Here is an 11,190-nt window from a genome sequence, read left to right as displayed (position 1 = left end):
TGAGAGATTAAATTATAAATAAAAGCCTAGGGCATTTTCACGGCACCTGTTTGGCTCAATCAGTAGAAATGCGATTCATTATCTTGGGGTTGGAGTTTGAGCCCCGCATGGGTCTGCAGAGATTATTTCTAAAAAAAATCTTAAAAAGAAAAAAAAATAATAAAAAAAAATTAAAAAATCTTAAAAAGAATAAAATTTAAAAAGTAAAAGCCCAGGACCTTTTTGATGCTCATTAAACAGTAGCTCTTGGGCAGCCCTGGTGGCACAGTGGTTTAGTAATGCCTGCAGCCTGGGGTGTGATCCTGGAGACCTGGGATCGAGTCCCATGTCAGGCTCCCTGCATGGAGGCTGCTTCTCCCTCTGCCTGTGTCTCTGCCTCTCTCTCTCTCTCTCTCTGTGTCTCTCATGAATAAATAAATAACATCTTTTAAAAATAATAATAAAAAATAAACAGTAGCTCTTGCGTTGCCAGATTTTGTCAGTGTCCGGGCTAGGAAGGAGTCTGGGTGTTGAATTAGAGAGCCCCCTTGTCCTGCAGGTGAGAAAACCGAGACTCAGATATATATTCTGTTTGCTTGTTCATTCATTTGACATAAACTACCAAAATGCCTCTTACATGTCAGGCACTGTACAGGGGATGTATCAAGACAGAAAAAAACCCTTTATACTTACAAAGTTTACATTCTAGTGGAAGGAGATAGTAAAGGAGTGGACAAATACATAAACAAGGGTAATTTTACATGCTAACAAAGTGCTACGAGAATAAGAAAGCAGGTATTGTGATAGACAGGATCTGACAATGGTGGGGGTGGGGGTGCTCTGATAGAAGAGGTGACTAGCGGGGCCTCCGTGATGAGTTAATGGAACAACAGAGGCCTGAATGACTGCAAGGACAGAGTCATATAAAATTTGGAAGCAAGTGTCCTGGAACACTGCTTTTTCTTGGTTTCTTTTGATGCTTGTTCCCATAGGTCTTTTTTCAAGGGGGGGGAGTGTGACTTTTATTTTGATATAATTCCAAACTTACAGAAAAGTTCTAAAACAGTACAAGGAATTCTCATCTAGATTCACCAACTGTTTGTTTGTCCCACTCTCTCTCCTCTCTTCCTCTGTATAAATCTATAATATATACACATACTTTTACACATACACACATACTTTTTCAAAACTGTTTGAGAGTTCATAATGCAAACATACGGCCCCGTTACCCTATACTTCAGGATGTATTTCGTAAAATAAGAACATTCTCTTACATAACCACCATCTGTTTTTAAATTTTGTTGGTTGCTCCAACAATAACCTTTTGAAATTACATACATTTTTTCAGGTCCAGAATCACATACTGCATATACTTCTCATGTCTATTTAGTCTCCTTTAATCCGGAACAATTCCTCAGTGGCTGTCTCTCTCACCCTTGACATTTCTTAAGAGTGCAGGCCAGTTATTCTGTGGAATGTTTCCCTTGGGTTTCCTGATAATTTTTGAGAAGTAGATTCAGTTAATGCCTTTTTAGCAGGAATGCCACAGAAGTAATGTTATGTTCTCTTCAGGGTATTGTAGCAGCAGGTATATTGTGTTGGTCCATCCCAATATGGGTGATGTTAATTTTGACTCTTGGGTGAAGGTGGTCTCTCCCAGGTTTCTCCATATCAAGTTACTGTTTTCCCCTCTGTAACTAAGTCATTTGTGGGGAGGTATTTTAGAACATAAACATTCTGTTCCTCAAACTTTCACCCATTAGTTTTAGCATTCACAAATGATTTTCTTACTCCATCTTTTCTTCTATACCTATTAGTTAACATTCTATTGCAAGGAAGTTTCCTTCTGTCTCATTTACTTATATGATCATCTATTTTTTAAGTAACACTACAAACTCATCACTTTTCATTTTATTCAATAGGTTATAATCCACTACTCTCAGATTCTTCTCAGATTTGGCCAGTGAGAGCCCTTTGCAACTGCCCCTACATCTTTCTGACATGTTCCATCATCCTTCAAGAAGTTCCTTGCTTTCTGGCACAAAATATTTCAGGTTCATATTGTACCTTCCTGGCACTAGGTCTGGGATCACCTTTTTCTCCAATGAGCCCAGTTTCCTTTGATGTTAAAAGGTGTTTAGAATCTGAGATCTAGGTACCAGGTGGGCTCCTGTTATCAGTGTGTCATTGCTTCTAGTTTCTCTCAGGGAATAGAGGTAGACAGCTTCTCAAACTTTAATGTGCTTAAGAGTCATTGGGGATAATGTTAAAAGTACAGATTCTGATTCAGTTGGTTGGGTTATGGGCTGGTATCAGAGCTTTTCTACAAAGCTTCCAGGTGATGCTGACACAGCTGATCCATAAGCCACATCTTGAGCACCAAGAAGGATATTGGGCAATGGTCCTCAAACCGAGGTAAGCATTGGAATCACCTGGAGGGTTTGTTAAAATACACATTCCTGGGCTCTACTCTCAAAGTTTCTCATTCCCTATGTGAGAACTGAGAATTTGCATTTCTAACAAGTTCCCAGGTGATGCTGTTATTGCTGATAACTAGTTCTTTGAGAACTACTAATCTCACACATTGGAATTCCTGGGTTGTTTTGTTTTTTGTTCTTTTGTTTTAAAAACTGATCCTTAAGGCCCCAGAGATATGATTTAATTGGTATAGGATATGACCTGGGCATCGAGAATGTTATGAGCCCCATGTTATAAGTGGTCCTATTGTTTAGCACAAGTTGAGAAGATTGCTCTAGAAGGGGTAGGAGTAAATACAAAGCCTTTAAGAAGGAATTAGCTTGACATTTTCAAGGGCCATCAAGGACGCCAGTGTGGCTGAACATTAGGAGGGGAGGTCAGAGGTAGACAGGGATGGATCAGAGGGGATGAGATGGGTCAGGGGGATGAGGAGGTCAGAGGTAGACCGGGATGGGATCAGAGGGGATGAGAGTGTCAAGCCACTGGAGACTTTAAGCAAGGATGACATGACCTGAATGCCTTAATCATGACCTTCATCTAACAGTCTTGAGGCCAGTTCTCCTGCCAGGCCTTTCTACTCAAGTCAGTTTGAACTGTGACAAAGAATGAAATGGCTTCTTCACAGCCTTCTCAAAGCGCCCCCCCCCCCCCCGCCCCACACACACACATTTTAAGTATTGCCCGTGGATTTTATTTAGAATTACTGTCCAAGGTTTTGAAATCCTTGAAAGGTAAGTTTAGGCACAGTTATAAAGTATTATGTCATGGGAGAAAAACTTGGTGGGTAGAGGATGTCTCTAATTATTGATAAAGACATCTAGGAGTGCTTTGCTTTAAGAAAACTAATATATATTGCACAACAATGGGAATATACCTAACACCACTGCTTAAAAATGGTTAAGATGGTAAATTTTGTTGTGTTTTTTACCACGATTTTTAAAAAAAGAGTAGTACTCATCATATATGTGAAAGACAAATGTGCAAAGCACTGAATTCTATAATTTGTTAAATTTTTATTTGTTCTTCAGGAAACTTACCATGGGTATTTCACTACCAGATGGAAGACTATATCATATCATTAAGAATAATAAGAATTTAAGCCAATTTAAGAATAAGAATTTAAGCCAAGAATGACAAAAAAAAAAAAAAAAGAGAAAAAAAGAAAATGTATAAAACCATGAACCTGGGAAATGGACAGAGTTGGGCAAAATGACTCACTTTAACACAAAGATTCTTGATGTGAGGGTTTTTGCATTAGGTTGACCTAAGTAATAGTGTCCCTCTAGGGCACTAAAAACATGATTCACTTGACACGTAACATTGCAGAAACATAACTAGCCTGGAGAGAGAGGATGGCAAAGGGCCTTCTGAGATGTCAAGTCCAACAAAGTGATAATAACTTTGAGATTTTGCTTATCTGTTCTATCCCCTCAAGGCATTGCACAATATGAGTGTGCTTGGATTGGACAGGATTCCTGTGACACGATTCACATTCTATTTTGATTCTGGCAGTTGGTAACCTTTCTTCTAGGAAATGGAAAAAAACCTGTTGGTGATATTCTGTTGTCCTGAACATGTGAGGGCAGCAAGGCTGCCCAGGGCAAACTGAGCAGAGGCAGGTGTGGCCCCTGGGTAATTTTTAGCAACACTCCCAGGCCTGATATTTGATGGTGGCCTGCAACTAGCTCTGTCAACCTGCCACAAAGATGACCTGCCCTTTCCCTCCGTCATTTGAGCCCTGGGTTTTTCCTGGGCAGGAGCTGACAGTGATGTCATCATCTCGTGATGTTGTTGGGTGACCTTGTTCACCGAACTGGTTCCACTCATTTCTCTTTCATCCTAAAGTTGAACTGTGAAAAACGCTACTGAGAACCAAGGACAGGGAGGCTTGAGACTCTGCAAAAAGCCCCCCACCCCCCCCACCCCCGGTCGGTCCTTCTCACCTGATTTCCAAACACTTATTGTGATTAACTTTTATCTGACCCAGTTTCTAGCAATCCTCAGCTTGGAAGAGCCATAAAGGAAAAACAATGTGAGAAGAGATCAATGAGATTAGTTTTTAAATGTAGTGGACTCAGCAAGGCAGGAACTATGGCCTCATAAAAATGACTTTGATCCTTGTTATAAAGAGAGAAGTATTTATGAGTGATCTTTTTGCACCATGGGCCAACCACAGAGGCCTGAAAGGTAGGAGGAGAAAGGAAGCACATGATGTGGAGCTGCTGGTTTAATAAAAGGAAACAATAATATACTGAACTCCTACTGCATGCCAGGCCCTGAGCTAGGACATCACTTAAGCCACAGCCCCTCTTCATGAGGTGGGAACTGCCACGATCCTCATGTCATGGAGGAGGAAAGAGAATCAGAGAGGCTGAGTTGGTATTCAACTAGTAAGTAGTGGTGCTGGAATACGAACAAAGTTTCTTGACTCCAAATCTGTGTTCTTTACCTAGCACACACAATTGTTGGCTTTCAGATATCATTGCTGAGACTTTATCAGGAACTCCACACTTGGGCTCTTTTCATCAGTGACAGAACTCTCCCAGGCCTTTCCCCAACACACAGTGTTTGAACTGAAAGGACACTGGATAGATGAAGACACTGAGGCTTCGAGCAGGTAAAAGAATCTACTCTACGAAGTGGTGGCATCCGGCCTCAAGCCCTGACAAAAGCGCTTTCCAGCCACCAAACTACATGCAAAGGACAGAGTGCTGACAAAGCCATCTTGTCTGGGATGTGGCCTTGTTGACAACCTCATTTTAGCTGGACAGGATGTGGGCACAATCAGAAGGGCATTTTACCTTACAATGTGATCCCTGCGGCTTAAGCATCATGTTGTTTTCTTTACTTCTTTGCTCCTGGCAGCAGTAGATACTGTTGGGCTGGATTTCCACAAACTATTTAGATTTAGGAAAATAAATCACAGACTGCTGGCCAATACTAACACACGCTGCAAACCAAGAAAAGTTGCAAGTTGAAAAGCGTAGAGCACAGCGCCACCTAGTGTTGGCAATCAAGACAAGTCCCTTTAGGTGCCCTTGGCTCAGCTAGAAGCCACTTGACTAGCACAAGCCCCTCAGGAGTAAAACTCTCCCCTGCATTTCCCTTCGTGTGAGGAATTGAGGCCCAAAAGGCTGTGAGGCTTGCTAAAGTTCACAAAACATGAGATGAGAGAGACGAGTCCTGACTGTTTGGTTCCCAGCTCTGTGTCTTTTCCACTGGGCCCAACCTCAGGGGAAAGAGCACAGTCGTTTTGCCCCTGGTAAGCATGGGGTACTAGCTCGTACTGGGTCTGAATGGCAGCTGGTACTCAGAAGGAAGACCCCTTCCTCTGAACAGGAGAGTCACCTTTCTGGTGGTGACAACCTCCCATAAGAACATGACTCTTGCAAAGATCTCCTTCATCTCCTCTCCAGAACAGAAGAGAAACACAAGCGCCAGCCCTAGGTCCTACACCCGCCTGATGTGAAGTGGCCAGCATGCTATAAGAGCACCTCCATCCGTAGCCAGGCACAAAGAGCAGCTGCTGTGCTCTCCTCGGGCAGCCCACAGGTGTTGCTTCAGACAGAGGCAGTGCTCTGTACCCATGAGTGGGAAACCATCCCAATAGACACATTTTGGCTAAGAAAAAAAGAAAAAGGGAAGTGACATTGCAGGCGAGCAGAAGTTAGGGGACTGTGTTGCTGCACCAATTACACCTTGCAGAACTCCAAGGACTACCATATGAGCAGAGCTTGTGGGAGTGAGTCACACAGCGGCCCCAGCTGAGGTTTTCGAACCAGATTAGCTTGGATTTGCTTGTGGCCATGGGCAGGGCTCTTTCACAGCCTTGGCCTCTTCCTCCCCATGTGTACAATGGAGGTGCCGAATTATACCTGGCCCGGGATCTGGTCCCTCTCTGACCTCATCTCCTCAGCTCACTCTCCTCCACCCTACTGGCCTCCTTGCTGACCCTCAACTAGGTGAAACTGTTCTAGTCTCAGAGCCTCTGCACAGGTTCCAGTTCTCTGGACGAATGCTGTTTTGCCAGGTCCTAGCAGGGCCGGCTTCTTCCAGCTCTGAATATGTCTGCTCAAATGTCACCTTGTTGGACAAACTTTCTCTGAGCCCCTCCAATGGTCTGCCTTCCCTCCTGCTGCTCTGTGCCCCATCACCTTGCCCTCTATGTCCTTCACAGCACTCAGCACTGTGTACTCATTTTGTTTTGTTTAGTCCTCTATTGGCAGAGCCTGGCACTCTGTAGACTTTGATCACAATTTTGAATTGATTGAATTATTTCACATTCATGATTCTCTTGCAAACTATCTAGGGAGAAACAGAGTGGGGACAGTTGGAATAAGATGAGTGAGTGACTGTAGAAAACACAACTGGCCTCCAATACGGCCTCTACTTCCATGGTTTCTGCAATTGATGCCTGTGAAGTGACAGGGGGCATTACAGGCACTATCCTAGGCTGTTTATATAAATGCTTTCCAGTCATTACAGCTGGCCTTCGGGCATATGTAAATTGTGCAGCTGGCACATGGCATGGCTGGATTTAAAGCCAGGTTTATGACTCTATCACACTTCCAGATTCAATGGTCAGTTTTCCAACCCACCAAGGGCAACTCTGTGGAGGTCCTGTCAATACCCAGAGCCCAGATCTCCACAGCCTTGTAGGTGGGTGGGATGGGAGCCACTAAAAAAATTCCTCTAGAGTAATCAATATCAGGAACTGCAACGGGACATGTTGCTTCCACATCCAGAAAGCTTCTGGAAGCAGCCAAGAAAATAAGAATCTACATGCTCTGGGTATTAAAAGTGAGCAATGGATCTAAAAGGAATTTAAAACACTTGGCCTCAGCTTCCTCATTTCTTAGTGTTAGTTTTCCATGTAAGTTGATAACTAGTTAGGTATCTACAGTTGGCACATACTGCTTAATCTCGGGTAAATGGTAATGGAGACAAGATGGCTAAGGCAAAAAAGTGGGAAGCATTGTCCAGTTATAGGGAGGACTTCACAAGTATCTGGAAAAGTGTGCCAAGGTGAGCTTTGCCATGAATGGATAAAGGAGTGTGGTGTATATGTAGATGTGTGTGTATTATTCAGCCTTAAGAAGGAAATCCTGTCATTTGCAACATGGATGGACCTTGAGGGAAGTTAGGCTAAGTGAAATAAGCCAAAGACAAATACTACATGGTACCACTTATATGTGGAATCTAAAAGAAAAATAGTCAAACCCTTAGAGAATAGAAAAGTGGTTGTCAGGGAAATAGGAAGAGGTTGGTAAAGGGTACAAACTTTCAGCTATAAGGTAAAGCCTGAGAACCTAGAGTGAGACATGGTGAATAGAGATCATAACACTATATTGCATAATTGAAACTTGCTCAGAGAGAACTTAAATGTTCTCACTAAAAAAACAAAACAAAACCAGAAACGTGAGGTGATGGATGTGTCACTCAACTAGACAGTGATAGTCCTTTCACAAGGTCTATCAAATGCCCACTGTGCACACTTTACAAATCTTGTAAATTTTTTTCAGTTATACCTAAACATAAAGTTAGGGGGGAAAAGTACCACTTGCCTCTTCCAATGATAGTGTTGTCACTGGTTTTCTTGTGGTTCAATGACTCATTTAGCATTTACTGAAGACAGACTCATGGCCAGGCCCCAGGCCGGGGTTGTGAGTACACAAATTTCTGCTCTTAAGCACCAACCTGTCTGGTGGAGCTCAGTGTCCTTCATTCACATCCTACAAGTAACTCACTCGCCTCAGAGCTCCAAGGACCCAGTACCTCCTCTCAGCCTAGTACCCTCCTGTGTGGCAGGGCCCGCACCGAACTACCCAAGGAGACTCCAGCTACCATCAGGACCAGTCATGAAACAAGTCTAAGCTCCACCCACACTGACTCCCCCTCAGGATGCTCCAGGGTCTCCTAGATTCCAGAGCAATGGCTTCAAATCAGTATCTTCATTCTAAGGTGTGTTCCAAGAAATTTTTCTTTACCAATTATCAAGTAAATCAAAGGAATTTTTGTCTGTAAATCAGAATACTACAAGTCATTCCAATCTAACAGGTATTTTTTGTCTCCAGCTCCTCTCCATGGTTTCCTTTAGAAAACTATCCTCCACATGCAAACCATATGGCTCAAGCCTCACCAATCAGAGCCCTACATTCTCATGACCATAATGACTGGGGGTGAGCCAGCACACGAACCAACTGAGACCACTGCCACTGGCAGGTAGGTTGCAAGCCTGACATGCTGCAGGGTAGGGCTTCCCAACATAGTTCACTGGAAATGAGTGACAGAAACACCAAGCCTCTTGATTCTGCCAGGACTTCCAAAATTTTCAGTTCCTTCCCTGGTGCAACACAGGTGAGCATTGCTCCACAGCTGGCAACTGCTCACGGTAGAACATTCCCCTCCTGACTATAGACTAAAAGCACTGTAGGCAATAGGAATTATTTTTAATAAAAGGGTGTATGAAACCAGTTTCTATCATAGTATACAGAAAGATGATCGCTTGAGTTTATGCAGATCTTTAAAAAAAATCACTATTTGAAATGTGTGAAATTGTCCGCTTGTAGCTAACAATTTTTGTCTAACTTGAGATACTCAAGTTACTTGGGTTTCAATTTGGGCACATTTCATCTCAAAGATAAATGCATGGTCCTACATTTTGTTAATCCATCTTCCTCTGTGGGAAGCAATGACAATTCATGACAATCTCTTTCAGGAAACCAGTAAGACAGGGATCTGGGGATGGTGTCTGCTTGAGATGTCCAAAGGAGAAAATCAGAAAGTTCCTCTTGAGCTATGTGACACCATGTTGCAGAAACCTTATCACCAGCTCTAATGAACACAGGACATCCAACTGGCTGGAGCTCAGAGTGCTGTGCAACCTGGGAGTCCAAGGCATGGCTCCAGGATGTCCTGTTACTGCAGAAGCCCTCAAAGGGCAGCACTGTGCAGATCTATAAAGGAAGCCTTGATGTGTGGGGCTGTGTCAGGCTTCAGCCGCCCCTGTTGCAGACTGAGTCCCAGTACCAACCCTCCAGGTAGGTAGCCTGAACCAAAGGGCTCCCCAAACCTATACTGCTTTCTTCTCCTGTCTGGGAACACACAAACGGTTATCTTGCAGTTCATTTTTTATTGCCCCTTTCCCTGTATCTTAGCAGCCAGCAGGATGTTTATGTGCTGCAGCTGAGTCTTACTGGCACATGGTGGTAGCTGTGTCAGATCTTAAAGCCCATGGTTTTTAGAAACCTTTGTGTGAACAACAACCCTCACTGCCAAAAGTTCTAGTGTTAACTATCACTTCTAGGAGAAAGATGACCAAGAATGGAATAGAAGTATCCAGGGTCCAATCATGGATATCAGAAGCCACTAAAATGAATAAAACCCTGGAAAGAACTGGAGGGTGTGGTAGAGCAAGAGGGCCAGATGGTCAGTTGTGTCATGGCTGTGGCAGGCATTAGGAGCAGTGTACTACCTAGAGCCAGGGCTCCACCGCTGCCTTGTCCCAGTAGGAGTCCAGCAGATTCACATCCTACTGCCTCATGCTAGCTGTGGGACCACAGGCAAGCAACCCAAGCAAGCCCTTTAAGCTTCAGTGTCTTATAACATTCTGTAGGAGAGCTGTTGTTGTAAGGATTAAATAGGGATACACATACAAACTGTTTTTGCCTGGTGCACCCTGTTTGATAAATTATGGTAATCATTATCGTGGATCATGAACATCATCATCATCTAGGCAAGAGTTCTATGAGGAAAGGATGATCCAAAGGATCGGCCACTTGCTACCACCAGAACCACGGGTCCTATTTTTTCAATATTGAACATGCTGATGTAAACAGGTTACCTCCTGGACTAATGAAACCTGAAGACACAGTGTGGAGGCAAGCAGAAGCAAAGGAAGGTTCTCTCCTATTTACTCACAAAAGGTAAAACCTCTGTCACACTTGTCTTCCCCTTCTCCTTTAATCTGCAGGGCCAAGTACAATAAATAATGAAAACGAAACCTTTTCACACAATGCTTACCGAAAGCATCTTTCCTGAACAAGGCTTAAAATATTGTGCATCTGTTCACATATCATGCTGCATAATGGATTAACAAACATATTCAGTGTATTTACAGGCAATCATTCACATATCAGATTTTTTACATTTCAAAATGGTACAACCTACTTAGTAGAGGATGTCAGGTCCTACCTAAGTCTTGTATAAAGTTTTAGAGACTGCAAAATACACAAACACTTTCCTCTTTCCCTTTCAAGCATTAAGGGCTGACTGACTGAAGCTAGAAATAAAAAGAGCTTGGCTTTTTAGCCACTTTGTTTTATTGTGCCACTGAGATATGTTGTTGGAGACCTGTCATTAATGGTCTGTGATCCAAGAGTGGGTCATAAAATATGGGCAGCATTGGATATATGACCAAGCTGAACCACACAGGTGTATAACCACCAAAGCCTAGCCTTAGAGATAAATCAGACCAAGTAGAATCGAAATCATGCTTTGTATTTCCTGGCAATGTTAACACATACATACAATGGCACGATACTGCCACTGCCACTGCCACCGCCACCCCACCTGCTCAACCTATTATTTGGTCACTCTTCTGTGCTGTTATGAGATCCTATAGATGCGCTATTCTATCCACACTAATCTCCATTTCCTGCAACTGTTGGTTTAAAGAAATGCCTCCCCAGAAGACTTAGAGAGGACGGACATTGGCCAACATGTGGTTTTCAG

Source organism: Canis lupus, chromosome 19 (genome assembly GCF_048164855.1).
Source record: "Canis lupus baileyi chromosome 19, mCanLup2.hap1, whole genome shotgun sequence".
Lineage (NCBI taxonomy): Eukaryota > Metazoa > Chordata > Mammalia > Carnivora > Canidae > Canis > Canis lupus.
This window is presented reverse-complemented; position numbering follows the sequence as displayed.